This window comes from Oncorhynchus keta, chromosome 31 (genome assembly GCF_023373465.1).
Source record: "Oncorhynchus keta strain PuntledgeMale-10-30-2019 chromosome 31, Oket_V2, whole genome shotgun sequence".
Taxonomy (NCBI): Eukaryota; Metazoa; Chordata; class Actinopteri; order Salmoniformes; family Salmonidae; genus Oncorhynchus; species Oncorhynchus keta.
The window spans coordinates 23,274,981-23,290,624 of NC_068451.1; the positions used below are offsets into that span (position 1 = coordinate 23,274,981).

General features: G+C 45.7%; 1 pseudogene; it reads right to left on the bottom strand.

Annotated features, from left to right (window-relative positions):
- Window positions 1-1,405: 1,405 nt before the first annotated feature.
- LOC127906120 (extracellular calcium-sensing receptor-like) lies at window positions 1,406-13,886 on the bottom strand (annotated as a pseudogene).
- Between the last annotated feature and the right edge of the window lie 1,758 nt (window positions 13,887-15,644).

Consider the following 15,644-nt stretch of genomic DNA (forward strand, 5'->3'; position numbering starts at 1 on the left):
CTCCTCTTTCCAAGGAGTTATAGTTTTGTAGGTCAAACCAATCGGATGCTACAGATGTTTACCTGAGAAGACAGATTTTCGGGATGTGGCACACACCACTCTAGCTCTGCCGCCTTTCACCTCATATGCGGAGGTGTGACAATGGTGGATGTGATGGACACACATCCAATGCCACTCCAGCATTGCAACTCTAGATCACTTGGGATGTTTTGTTGAAGACATTGCAAAGAAAGAAATCAATATTCACTGAAAAAAATGCACAGCACTCCTAAATGCAGTTACAGGGCCTGCAGTGCATGAGGAACCAATAAAGGACATTGGGAATGTGTCTTACTCATTGATTACTGATGAAAGTACTGATGTCACTACTAAGAAGCAGCTGGGTGTTCTGGTAAAACAACACAGCAATAAACTCTTTCAAATCATAAGCACATTTGGAGGAATAATAATCATTCCAGCTGCTGATTCACTGACCTTTGCCAATGCCTTGTTCAGGTTTCTTGATGACAATAAACTGCATCGGTCTAGCCACAGATGGCTGCAACACAATGTGCAGCAAAAACAGCTCCGTCCTGACAAAACTTCAAGAACACAATCCGTATTAGGTCTACATTAAATGTGTTTGTCATTCCGTGCAACTATGTGCCTCCAAAGCAGTTCATGTTCTTCCACAAAATGTAGAATATATGGTGTCACAAATACATACATGGGTTTCCAAAGCCCTCCAGCAACTTTGGAAATATGAGAACATACACTGTATTCAGAAAGTATTCAGGCCCCTTGACTTTTTCAACGTTTTGTCGCATTCCAGCCTTATTCTAAAATGAGTCAATTGTTTTTTTCCCCTCGTAAATCTACAAACAATACCCCATGATGACAAAGCAAAAATAGTTTTTTAGAGTGTATGCATGTAGAATGCAAATTTAAACAAAATAAAAAAACAAATATCACATTTAAAAAAGTATTCAGACCCTTTATTGAGTACTTTGTCGAAGCACCATTGGCAGTGATTACAGCCTTGAGTCTTCTTGGGTATAAAGAGGGAGTGATGGGGAGTGGAGAGGTTCCCACAGTGGGTAAGCAGACAGTGGAATGTTACTGTTTTCATTTTGTTATACGATGTGGGAGACACACTCATATGCACACACACACACACACTGACTGGGTGATGAAGGAATCATGTGTAGGGGGTCTGTAAGATCTGTCAGACTGTCAGACTCAATACTAACTCTTCCAGCATGAGTAGACACTACGTAAACTTTATTGGTATTGTTCATATAGACGTGTTTATTTCTGACACATTATAAGAACACATACTAATATTAACAAAGTAATATAGTGAAGGTATTGCAGGAAATTCATGTTGTACGTTCATTTTTGTACATCATGTGTTTCTTAATGGTTTCTATTTGGACATCATGTGTTTCTTGGTGTTTCTCTCTGGTCTCAGAAGGATGATGTAACACTTTGGAGCAAACAGACAGAACAGCAGCCCAAAGCTGGAGGCCAGGATGGCAAAGATCTCTACAGCTACTGTGTACTTCCCAGGAGAGCTGACGTAGGCAGGGATGAAGGAGATCCACACGGCACAGAAAATCAGCATGCTGAAGGTGATGAACTTGGCCTCGTTGAAGTTGTCTGGGAGTTTCCTGGCCAGGAAGGCTAAGAGGAGGGAGGCCAGAAGGCCAATGTAGCCCAGCACCAGAGAGAAGCCGACCACAGAGCCCTCTCTGTCCCCCTCTCAGCAGGTCAGGGTGGAGCTAAGGCCAGCCACAGCACACAGATCAGCACCTGTGTAAGGGTATGGAGGTGGAAGGAAAACGCAAGCACAGTTAGCATAATAACAAATAATATGGTCAATGAAGGAAACAACTACATTCCCATAGAATAGAGGCTTGTTTTTGAGTTGCTGTGCGTTTTGCTGCCAACCTATTTTGCTACCTGACAACTTTACGGTTTTCACTTTTTAATTACCGTTCATATATTTATTTATTTTTTCCTCAACTTTTTCACTCCGGACGCTTTATCTGGACACGATTCGTCAGGACCACCAACAGCCGAAGCTAAGTAGTAACATTAACATGATGCCTTCTAATTGCAGTCGCTGTACTCGCCTTACGGCGAGGATAGCTGTGCTACAAGCCCAGCTTCAGACGCAATCGTTAGGCAAGGGTAATTTCAGTGTAGGAAAGGATGAAACAGCGTCTGTGCCACCAGTAAGTACAGATAGTAGTACAGTCCCCGCAGCCGGACAACTTTCTCACGGTTTCTGGAAGGAAATGCTGTAGGAAAGCTCAACCGGTGTCGCTCATTCAGCCGACAGAAACTTATTAAGCAGCGGGTCGGAGTCAGAGGCCGAGTCTTCTCTGGTCTCTACTCCTCCCGTTACGGGGTCTGAGACGCAAAATGGTGGACGGAAGACAGGGTGGTGCGGCAGGTGCCGCTTCTCATTCGAATACTGTAATTTTATCTAAACCATCAGGTGTACGCCGATCCCAGCTAAGTAACTCATACAAGGAGTTAAAGCGCAATTATGTGTTTTATCTCCAGTACTCTGCCATGATTGTCAGTTATGTAGCTGCTCTACTGATAATCTCAGTGCGTCTATGCGGACAGTACACAGCATACCATAATGTTCTGAAATAATGGCCAAGTCTACCTCGCTCCTTATTCTACTGAACCGCGTAGGCGTAACAAACACATGTCCAACATTTATCGGAAACTCTTAAACTACCTGTTCACTACCCTCCTGCTCTCTGGGGATGTACAACTCAATCCTGGGCCCAATATCACGGAGCCAGTGATACGCACCGGAGTGGAGAGCGGTGGAAGGCCTCGTCCACTGGTCGTCGCCGCTGTGGAGGTGGGTGAGTGCTATGGTCCTATGGTTTCTCTCGACTCACCCGGCTCCAGGATAGATTTTGACTCTTCAAACATACCAGAGTCGCTATATGCGATCCCTGACTCTGCTTCTGGTACGCAAGCTATTTTAATTAGTTCCCCGCATCCAGTGCAGGCGGGAGGGATTGTTAATTGCGCTACCAAACTGCCCCTAATCAAAACGAAACAAAACGGCCTAAACCCAGCCGTCAGAAAACACAGAAAATTTAACTTTTTTCAATGTGTCAATCACTCTCGAGTCATCTGGGACCCACGAGCTAAGCCCAAGAGACTACTAAGGGGGCACTTGAACATTCGTAGTGTCATTCCAAAAAGTGATCAAATTCAACATCTACTCACAGACTCCAACCTTGACTTTCTCTGCCTCTCAGAGACATGGCTCCATAAACACTCTCCATATGCTGCTTTGATTGTGCCTGGCGACAATGTTTTCAGGAGAGACAGGATTGAAGGAAGAGGAGGGGGTGTGATGATTTACATTAAAGAACATATCCAATGTAAACAAATTGAGTGGTCATGTGATAATGAACTAGAATGTATCGGCCTGAACGTTACACTGTCTCCCCAACTGTCTTTTACCCTCATTGGAATGTATAGGCCACCTTCCACCAAAAGTGTGTTTTTTGATCAGTTTAATACCATGCTTAGGGAATGTGATTTTGGGAAAGAGGTCATCTTAATGGGAGATTTTAACATTAATTATGAAGACAAGTGTTGTAGGAAAACCCTCAAACGGATCACTAATACCTTTGACCTTACACAGCTAGTTAAAGGGCCAACCAGGGTGACTTGTTGCTCTAAAACACAGATTGATTTGGTGTTCAGTAATAAACCAGAGAGAGTGACTAAATCATTCAATATGGTTACTGGGCTGTCTGATCATAATCTGACACTTATAGCCAGAAAGCTGTCTAAGAGCAGGTTTAACCTCTCTACTGTTAGAAAGCCGGATCAACTCAGAATACCTAAGAGTGAATTAAACTATTTTGAATAAATAAACTGGAATGATCTCTTGTCCTATACAGACGTGGAAGCTGATAGTCAGGTTTTTCTATCCACAATCCAGACTACAATAAATGGCTTCCTAAAGAAAATCAAATCCAAACCTGGCCAAAAGAGCACTCTTTCTTGGCTAAATGGAGAAATCTGGAAATTGATGAAAGAACGAGATTATGCTCTAAAAATAGCCCTAAAATCTAAATTAGAGCATGACAGACGTAGGTTTACCATGTTGAGAAATAAGGTGATGAAAGAAATCAGACAGGCCAAGGCAAACCTTTTTATTAACATAATTGGTGAAGCAAAGGGAAATTCTAAATTGATATGGGATAATCTAAAAAAGTTAACAGGGAAAGACCATAGTAACACTGCAAAAAGACTAGAAATCATGGTGAATAACAATCTAACACAGGATGCAGTCGAAATAGCAATAGCCTTCAATTCCTACTCTATTGACTCTGTCAGGGTACTGACACAGAACCCCTCCACTGGTTTCTTGGGATCAGTACTAGTGAATGACACTCAACCTGTCTTCACCATAAGGGAGGTTTCTGAGTCAAAGGTGAACAAGGTGATTAGCTCACTAAAGAACTCTAAAGCCAAAGATGTGTTTGGGATGGACTCTACCTTTCTTAAAAACTACAAAGAGTCACTCATTGGCATTACATTTACATTTAAGTCATTTAGCAGACGCTCTTATCCAGAGCGACTTACAAATTGGTGCATTCACCTTATGACATCCAGTGGAACAGCCACTTTACAATAGTGCATCTAAATCTTTTAAGGGGGGGGGTGAGAAGGATTACTTTATCCTATCCTAGGTATTCCTTAAAGAGGTGGTGTTTCAGGTGTCTCCGGAAGGTGGTGATTGACTCCGCTGTCCTGGCGTCGTGGGGGAGTTTGTTCCACCATTGGGGGGCCAGAGCAGCGAACAGTTTTGACTGGGCTGAGCGGGAACTGTACTTCCTCAGTGGTAGGGAGGCGAGTAGGCCAGAGGTGGATGAACGCAGTGCCCTTGTTTGGGTGTAGGGCCTGATCAGAGCCTGGAGGTACTGAGGTGCCGTTCCCCTCACAGCTCCGTAGGCAAGCACCATGGTCTTGTAGCGGATGCGAGCTTCAACTGGAAGCCAGTGGATAGAGCGGAGGAGCGGGGTGACGTGAGAGAACTTGGGAAGGTTGAACACCAGACGGGCTGCGGCGTTCTGGATGAGTTGTAGGGGTTTAATGGCACAGGCAGGGAGCCCAGCCAACAGCGAGTTGCAGTAATCCAGACGGGAGATGACAAGTGCCTGGATTAGGACCTGCGCCGCTTCCTGTGTGAGGCAGGGTCGTACTCTGCGGATGTTGTAGAGCATGAACCTACAGGAACGGGCCACCGCCTTGATGTTAGTTGAGAACGACAGGGTGTGCCTGTGGTCCAGGATCCCGCCAAGGTTATTAGCGCTCTGGGAGGAGGACACAATGGAGTTGTCAACCGTGATGGCGAGATCATGGAACGGGCAGTCCTTCCCCGGGAGGAAGAGCAGCTCAGTCTTGCCGAGGTTCAGCTTGAGGTGGTGATCCGTCATCCACACTGATATGTCTGCCAGACATGCAGAGATGCGATTCGCCACCTGGTCATCAGAAGGGGGAAAGGAGAAGATTAATTGTGTGTCGTCTGCATAGCAATGATAGGAGACCATGTGAGGTTATGACAGAGCCAAGTGACTTGGTGTATAGCGAGAATAGGAGAGGGCCTAGAACAGAGCCCTGGGGGACACCAGTGGTGAGAGCGCGTGGTGAGGAGACAGATTCTCGTCACGCCACCTGGTAGGAGCGACCTGTCAGGTAGGACGCAATCCAAGCGTGGGCCGCGCCGGAGATGCCCAACTCGGAGAGGGTGGAGAGGAGGATCTGATGGTTCACAGTATCGAAGGCAGCCGATAGGTCTAGAAGGATGAGAGCAGAGGAGAGAGAGTTAGCTTTAGCAGTGCGGAGCGCCTCCGTGATACAGAGAAGAGCAGTCTCAGTTGAATGACTAGTCTTGAAACCTGACTGATTTGGATCAAGAAGGTCATTCTGAGAGAGATAGCGGGAGAGCTGGCCAAGGACGGCACGTTCAAGAGTTTTGGAGAGAAAAGAAAGAAGGGATACTGGTCTGTAGTTGATGACATCGGAGGGATCGAGTGAAGGTTTTTTCAGAAGGTGTGCAACTCTCGCTCTCTTGAAGACGGAAGGGACGTAGCCAGCGGTCAGGGATGAGTTGATGAGCGAAGTGAGGTAAGGGAGAAGGTCTCCGGAAATGGTCTGGAGAAGAGAGGAGGGGATAGGGTCAAGCGGGCAGGTTGTTGGGCGGCCGGCCGTCACAAGACGCGAGATTTCATCTGGAGAGAGAGGGGAGAAAGAGGTCAGAGCACAGGGCTTAGCAAACGAGGATCGGATGTCGTCAACCTTCTTTTCAAAATGGTTGACAAAGTCATCTGCAGAGAGGGAGGAGGGGGGGGAGGGGGAGGAGGATTCAGGAGGGAGGAGAAGGTGGCAAAGAGCTTCCTAGGGTTAGAGGCAGATGCTTGGAATTTAGAGTGGTAGAAAGTGGCTTTAGCAGCAGAGACAGAGGAGGAAAATGTAGAGAGGAGGGAGTGAAAGGATGCCAGGTCCGCAGGGAGGCGAGTTTTCCTCCATTTCCGCTCGGCTGCCCGGCCCCATTACTAAGGTCACCAACACATCTATTGGTCTCTGTGTGTTTCCAAGGGTATGGAAGTCGGCCATAATAACGGCCATCTTTAAATCAGGCGACCCTGCTGACGTGAGTAACTACAGGCCCATTAGTATACTACCTGTGGTGTCAAAGGTTGTTGAAAAGACTCCCTCTGCTTACCCAAGGACGCCAGAGGACAAAAATCAGTTAACCACCTAACTGAGGATCTCAATTTAACCTTGCGTAATACCCTAGATGCAGTTGCACCCCTAAAAACTAAAAACATTTCTCATAAGAAACTAGCTCCCTGGTACACAGAAAATACCCAAGCTCTGAAGCAAGCTTCCAGAAAATTGGAACGGAAATGGCGCCACACCAAATTGGAAGTCTTCCGACTTGCTTGGAAAGACGGTACCGTGCAGTACCGAAGAGCCCTTACTGCTGCTCGATCATCCTATTTTTCTAACTTAATTGAGGAAAATAAGAACAATCCGAAATTCCTTTTTGATACTGTCGCAAAGCTAACTAAAAAGCAGCATTCCCCAAGAGAGGATGACTTTCACTTTAGCAGTGATAAATTCATGAACTTCTTTGAGGAAAAGATTATGATTATTAGAAAGCAAATTACGGACTCCTCTTTAAACCTGCGTATTCCTCCAAACCTCAGTTGTCCTGAGTCTGCACAACTCTGCCAGGACCTAGGATCAAGAGAGACGCTCAAGTGTTTTAGTGCTATATCTCTTGACACAATGATGAAAATAATCATGGCCTCTAAACCTTCAAGCTGCATACTGGACCCTATTCCAACTAAACTACTGAAAGAGCTGCTTCCTGTGCTTGGCCCTCCTATGTTGAACATAATAAACAGCTCTCTATCCACTGGATGTGTACAATGTATACGAAATGCTTCAGTCTGGTTTTAGACCCCATCATAGCACTGAGACGGCACTTGTGAAGGTGGTAAATTACATTTTAATGGCATCGGACCAAGGCTCTGCATCTGTCCTCGTGCTCCTAGACCTTAGTGCTGCTTTTGATACCATCGATCACCACATTCTTTTGGAGAGATTGGAAACCCAAATTGGTCTACACGGACATGTTCTGGCCTGGTTTAGATCTTATCTGTCGGAAAGATATCAGTTTGTCTCTGTGAATGGTTTGTCCTCTGACAAATCACCTGTAAATTTCGGTGTTCCTCAAGATTCCGTTTTAGGACCACTATTGTTTTCACTATATATTTTACCTCTTGGGGATGTTATTCGAAAACATAATGTTAACTTTGCGGATGACACACAGCTGTACATTTCAATGAAACATGGTGAAGCCCCAAAATTGCCCTTGCATGTGTTTCAGACATAAGGAAGTGGATGGCTGCAAACTTTCTACTATTAAACTCGGACAAAACAGAGATGCTTGTTCTAGGTCCCAAGAAACAAAGAGATCTTCTGTTGAATCTGACAATTAATCTTAATGGTTGTACAGTCGTCTCAAATAAAACTGTGAAGGACCTCGGCGTTACTCTGGACCCTGATCTCTCTTTTGAAGAACATATCAAGACCATTTCGAGGACAGCTTTTTTCCATCTACGTAATATTGCAAAAATCAGAAACTTTCTGTCCAAAAATGATGCAGAAAAATTAATCCATGCTTTTGTCACTTCTAGGTTAGACTACTGCAATGCTCTACTTTCCGGCTACCCAGATAAAGCACTAAATAAACTTCAGTTAGTGCTAAATACGGCTGCTAGAATCCTGACTAGAACCAAAAAATTTGATCATATTACTCCAGTGCTAGCCTCTCTACACTGGCTTCCTGTCAAAGCAAGGGCTGATTTCAAGGTTTTACTGTTAACCTACAAAGCATTACATGGGCTTGCTCCTACCTATCTCTCTGATTTGGTCCTGCCGTTGTTGATGAATCGATACAGGATACCAAGTTGAAACACTAGACAGGGTGGATCAGGTATAGTAAAGACAGTTTATTTTATAATGTAGAGATATCTGGCATAGCGTGCACGGACTCTCATTCGTCCAGCTCAGAGGGAACCTTCAGACAAGAGCCCCGATACATTGTGTACAGTCATTTTATTCATGGGTATGACGTAGGTAGATTCTGGTAGATCAGGCCTCTGGTAGGATGCTGGTAGGTGATTGGCAGTTCCCTCCGGACTGGTGTCGGCGTCCCATTGGCAGTTGGAAGAGCTCTTTGTCTTCGGAACCCATCCCCAGGAGAGGGAATGAGTGTGTGTATGTGTGTGCGCTCTTGTCTTGGCAAGTCAAGTCTGTGTGTCCTCGCAGTGAGTGGGTGTAATGTGTGTGCACTCTTATCTGGGTGTCCTCGCAGTGAGTGTGTGTATGTATGTGCTCTCTTATCTGGGTGTCCTCGCAGTGATTTGTGTATGTGTGTGCGCTCCTGTCTTGGCAAGTCAAGTCTGTGTGTCCTCGCAATGAGTGTGTGTATGTGTGTGCGCTCTTATCTGGGTGTCCTCGCAGTGAGTGGGTGTATGTGAGATATCCTGTATGAGGCCTAACATGTTTTACTGTGAAAATACGTTGTTATGTGTTGTCTCAGTTATAGCAATGTAATAGCAGTAAGCTGATCATTTGCATAGGGAATAGCACTTCATTACACCGTACATACCTACACGTACGCTACGGTCACAAGACGCAGGCCTCCTAATTGTCCCTAGAATTTCTAAGCAAACAGCTGGAGGCAGGGCTTTCTCCTATAGAGCTACATTTTTATGGAACGGTCTGCCTACCCATGTCAGAGACGCAAACTCGGTCTCAACCTTTAAGTCTTTACTGAAGACTCATCTCTTCAGTGGGTCATATGATTGAGTGTAGTCTGGCCCAGGAGTGGGAAGGTGAACGGAAAGGCTCTGGAGCAACGAACCGCCCTTGCTGTCTCTGCCTGGCCGGTTCCCCTCTTTCCACGGGGATTCTCTGCCTCTAACCCTATTACAGGGGCTGAGTCACTGGCTTACTGGGGCTCTCTCATGCCGTCCCTGGAGGGGGTGCGTCACCTGAGTGATTCACTGTTGTGGTCATCCTGTCTGGGTTGTGCCGTGGCGGAGATCTTTTGTGGGCTACACTCAGCCTTGTCTCAGGATGGTAAGTTGGTGGTTGAAGATATCCCTCTAGTGGTGTGGGGGCTGTGCTTTGGCAAAGTGGGTGGGGTTATATCCTTCCTGTTTGGCCCTGTCCGGGGGTGTCCTCAGATGGGGCCACAGTGTCTCCTGACCCCTCCTGTCTCAGCCTCCAGTATTTATGCTGCAGTAGTTTGTGTCGGGGAGCGAGGGTCAGTTTGTTATATCTGGAGTACTTCTCCTGTCCTATTCGGTGTCCTGTGTGAATCTAAGTGTGCGTTCTCTAATTCTCTCCTTTTTTTCTCTCTCTCAGAGGACCTGAGCCCTCGGACCATGCCCCAGGACTACCTGACATGATGACTCCTTGCTGTCCCCAGTCCACCTGGCCATGCTGCTGCTCCAGTTTCAACTGTTCTGCCTTACTATTATTCGACCATGCTGGTCATTTATGAACATTTGAACATCTTGGTCATGTTCTGTTATAATCTCCACCCGGCACAGCCAGAAGAGGATTGGCCAACCCACATAGCCTGGTTCCTCTCTAGGTTTCTTCCTAGGTTTTGGCCTTTCTAGGGAGTTTTTCCTAGCCACCGTGCTTCTACACCTGCATTGCTTGCTGTTTGGGGTTTTAGGCAGGGTTTCTGTACAGCACTTTGAGATATCAGCTGATGTACGATGGGCTATATAAATAAATACATTTGATTTGAAATTTAATATAGTAAAAACTAGATGTTAACCTGGATGAGTGTGCAGAGTGAGATACCCATCCTCTGCTGGGTGGGGCTGAAGTATCTCATCAGGTTCTCTCCAGGCAGAGTGGCCCTGAAGGCCACCAGCACCACCACAGTCCTGCTGAGCAGACAGGAGATGCAGAACACAAAGCTTATACCAAACAGGGTGTGTCTCAGCATGCACGTTGTGACGGCCCTGAATTTTTCTGAACCGTCTCATTGCAGCTCCTTCCAATAGGGCACTTTCCCTTTAATTCCCAATTAAATAGCCAGCATCAGCTGCGCAAAAGTGGGGATGTGTTCAACCCTCAGTTCCCGAAGCTTCTCTATTCCGTTTGTTTTGTTGCCGTTAAACGTGTGTTTTGTAGCCTAAGAAAGTTTTCCCAGGATCGGATCCACTCTTTGCGTCCGTGGACTACACCTCTGTTCTTCGTGGCCTTTCTCCGCTGGAGATCTATTGGCGGATTGGATTGTCTGACTGACCACCACCTTTTTGTATACGGTATTTCATTTGTTTTGATGTGAGGTATACTGTGATGATTTATGTAGTTGGTTGTAGTTGAGGACTTAGTAAGAGTTGATACTCTTTAAGTTCTGTGGTAAAATAATTGTTATATTGATGGTATGTTTAATACTGTGTTTACTCTACACTGAATGAACCCACATTTCTGGAGGAACCAGAACTCATTGTGTTATATTATTATATATGTGTGTGTGTAATCATTGTTGTTGCTAATACAACCCACGCAAAAGAATATAGTTGTTTTGAAGTTCTTTCCAATGTTTTAAGGGTTTATGAAAAGTTTATTTCCATCCTGACTTTTACATAAGTCCTTTGTATTGGTGGAGACTTGACGGACCAGATGGGACTCATTCCCACCCAAACTAAAAGGAGAAACTAATGTTTTCTCTGGTAGGCACAACCTACCTGGCACCCCTATTAATAATAACCTCAAGTCAAAACCGTTACAACGTCCACGGCTTCGGCTGACCAATGAAAACCAGAGCACACAGGAAGCAGAGCTTGAGGGACAGAAGAATAAGGAAGCTGAGCTCAGAGTTGTTGGCTTTCACCTGGAACGAGACAGAGAAAGATAAATTAGACTGAGCGATGTCAGAAATAATATGACACAATCTAACCTCTGTACCTCTATAAATGATCATATGATTCAACTCACCAGGGCCGTGTGACGGTGGTAGAGGAAGGTGGCCAGGGCACCGGCTGTGAGTGTTTCCCCGGAAACTGAGATGACAGACAGGATGACGCCCATGGTGTCGCTGTAGGAGAAGTCCACCAGTTGGTGGATGCAGGCCGTACGATCAGGGTTGGACCAGAACCGCTCTGGACACCTATAATACACTCAACTGACCCTGATAGAGAAGGAAGAAGAATGAGGAGTCCAAATCAGGACCAATCAGGGTTGAGGAAAAATATGAATTTGAATCAGAACCGTTGATAGACTACCTGTTGTGTTGCTGATCTCTCCCTCAGCACAGGACAGACAGTCAAAGCAGCACACAGGCCTCCCCTTCTGTACCGCATGCCTGGTACCAGGGGGACAGTCAGCACTGCATACAGACACAGGGACCTACCAGAGGGGGGAGAGGAAGAAGTTATCATCATAATCATCATCATCATTGCTATTATCATCAATTTTACACAGACAGGCAGGCTTGCTGGGCCCCTCTGCGGACAATGTCAGGAATATGACCACACAAATATCTCAAATTCAGCATCATGTTCCCCCTGAGTGGCTCAGTGTTCTAAGGCACTGCATATCAGTGCAAGAGGCACCACTACAGTCCCTGGTTGGAATCCAACCTGTATTACATTTGGCTGTGATTGGGAGTGTCTGCTGGGGTAGGCCATCATTGTAAATGAGAAGATGTTCTTAATTAACTGACTTGTTAAAAAAATATACTGTTCAGACACCGTTAATGTGGACTTTCTGTCTGAGTTACCATTCCCCTGTTATTTATTTGGTCTTCTTTATGTCTTTCTCTTTTCTGAATGTCTGCTTCAGGGTAATAAACTCAATAAATCTCTATCACTCACTCACACACACACGCACACGCACACGCACACACACGTACACACACACACACACACACACACACACGCACGCACGCACACACGCACGCACGCACGCACGCACGCACGCACGCACACACACACACACACACACACACACACACACACACACACACACACACACACACACACACACACACACACACACACACACACACACACACACACACACACACACACACACACACACACACACACACACACAAACACACACACACACATACACACCAAACTGAACAGTTCTCACCTCATCTCCGCTGCCCCCACCCCACACCACTTTATGCATGTCGATGTGAAACTGGTCGTCCGATCCCTCAGAGGACAGAAAATGTCCGACCTGGACAAACTCTGCCGTCCCCTCGGGGGTCACATGCCAGTTGATGATGTCATAAGAGGCAGGCGGATCACCATTCATGTCGAAGTGGAAAGATTCCCCACAGGAGTAGTGAAGTTCACTCCCTCAGATAATGAACAATCTCAAAGAGAAAAGGGCATTGGAACAGGATTAAGAGTTAGAACCAGTTGTGGCTTTTGTTCTTCAGAACTCAAACCTTACAAAGTGTTTCCACTGTATCCTAACTGGAAACATTAGTGTTCTTAACTTGAAAACAGATCCACATGTTATTCTCACCTGGCTGGGCTGAAGCTTCCTGATATCAGGCACTGTTGATCATTAAAGACTCCGTCCCCTGGTCGACAGGCCATCATATCCTGTATGGCGAGGCGATGGCGTACACAGCCTTGTACACATTATAGCTGGCTCTCAGCTGAGACACATCAGCATACTGGCTCTCCGCCTCACCTAGGATTGACACTTCATTTTACTGAAATAACATTGGGAATCAGGACAAAAAACTGAGCTTTAGGTGTAAAGTCTCCTCATGTATGACCTCTGACCCAGTACACTGTCGCTGGACGGCAGCGTCACGCTGAGGTCAACCCCAGAGAACACCCAAACATCTCCTCCCACAATTCCCTCAGGAATGGGTCGGACTTCTGGTAGTCCCCGTCTGGATGGAGGCGTGTTAGGAAAGGCCCCAGGCCGGAAATGCTCGCTTTCTTCAGGGCAAACCAATTGTCCCGGCAAGAGAGAGCATGTTTTTCGGGGAGGCGATAGTAGAGTAGGTGACCCAGGCCTCTGAGGCAATCCACTGCTTATCTGTAATGTTCTGACGGACAACCTCTTCCATCAGGGCCTGGAGAATGAAATGGTTAAAAAGATCAAGATAGTCAAGATGAAATTCAAGATTATCAATTAGGAAATGATTGTGTCTATAAAGGGCATCAAGACACGGTAAGACACAAGGACACTGCTACAGCTATGCAATCTGGTTTCAGAGCTGGTCATGGGTGCACCTGAGCCACGCTCAATATCCTAAATGATATCATAACCGCCATCGATATGAGACCATACTGCGCAGCTGTATTCATCGACCTGGCCAAGGCTTTCGACTCTGTCAATTACCACATTCTTAACGGCAGACTCAACAGCCTTGGTTTCTCAAATGTCTGCCTCACCTGGTTCACCAACTACTTCTTTAGACAGAGTTCAGTGCGTCAAATTAAAACTAAATGCATGCTATTCATTCGATCACTGCCCACACCTGCTCGCCTGTCCAGCATCACTACTCTGGACGGCTCTGACTTAGAATACGTGGACAACTACAAATACCTGGGTGTCTGGTTAGACTGTAAACTCTCCTTCCAGACTCACATTAAGCATCTCCAATCCAAAATTAAATCTAGAATCGGCTTCCTATATCGCAACAAAGCATCCTTCACTCATGCTGCCAAACATACCCTCGTAAAACTGACCATCCTACCGATCCTCGACTTCAGTGATGTCATCCTCCAACACTCTACTCATCAAACTGGATGCAGTCTATCACAGTGCCATCCGTTTTGTCATGAAAGCCCCATACACTACCCACCATTGCGACCTGTATGCTCTAGTTGGTTGGCCCTCGCTTCATACTCGTCGCCAAACCCACTGGCTACAGGTTATCTACAAGTCTCTGCTAGGTAAAGCCCTGCTTTATCTCAGCTTACTGGTCACCATAGCAGCACCCACTCGTAGCACGCGCTCCAGCAGGTATATTTCACTGGTCACCCCCAAAGCCAATTCCTCCTTCAGCCACCTTTCCTTCCAGTTCTTTGCTGCCAATGACTAGAACGAACTGCAAAAGTCACTGAAGCTGGAGACTCACATCTCCCTCACTAGCTTTAAGCACCAGCTGTCAGAACAGCTGACAGATCACTGCACCTGTACATAGCTCATCTGTAAACAGCCCATCCAACTACCTCATCCCCATACTGTTATTTTTTCTTTTCTACACATCTATCACCCCAATGTTTAATTGCCATATTGTAATTTTTATGCCACTACTACCTATTTATTGCCTTACCTCCCTTATCCTACCTCATTTGCAAACATTGTTAGACTTTTTCTATTGTATTATTGTCTGTATGTTTGTGTATTCTGTGTGTAACTCTGTGTTGTTGTTTCTGTCGCACTGTTTGCTTTATCTTGACCAGGTCGCAGTTGTAAATGAGAACTTGTTCTCAACTAGCCTACCTGGTTAACCTGTTACTCCTACCCCCTACTTTTTCGAACATTCTGTTAAAAATCGCGCAACATTTCAGCGCCCTGCTACTCATGCCAGGAATATAGTATATAATATAATAATAATAATATATGCCATTTAGCAGACGCTTTTATCCAAAGCGACTTACAGTCATGTGTGCATACATTCTACGTATGGGTGGTCCCGGGAATCGAACCCACTACCCTGGCATTACAAGCACCATGCTCTACCAACTGAGCTACAGAAGGACCACAATGATTAGTATGTGTGGATAGAAAACACTCAGACGTTTATAAAACTGGTTAAATCACGGCTGTGACTATAACAGAACGTGCGTTTCAGCGAAAAGCGCAGGAAAATCTGATCACTGAAATTGGAAATATATATCCATCCGCCACTTCAACCCATTGATAAAGGCGAACCACAATAAATGGGGCTGAGGTTGCAATACCTACAGCTTCCACACAATGTCAACAGTCTTGTCATTTGCCTAGGCTTTGTTTCTTGGTCAAACGAAGAAGAGACAAGCCATTTGTTCAAGTCTCCGACCGGATATTTTGGTTGAGATTTA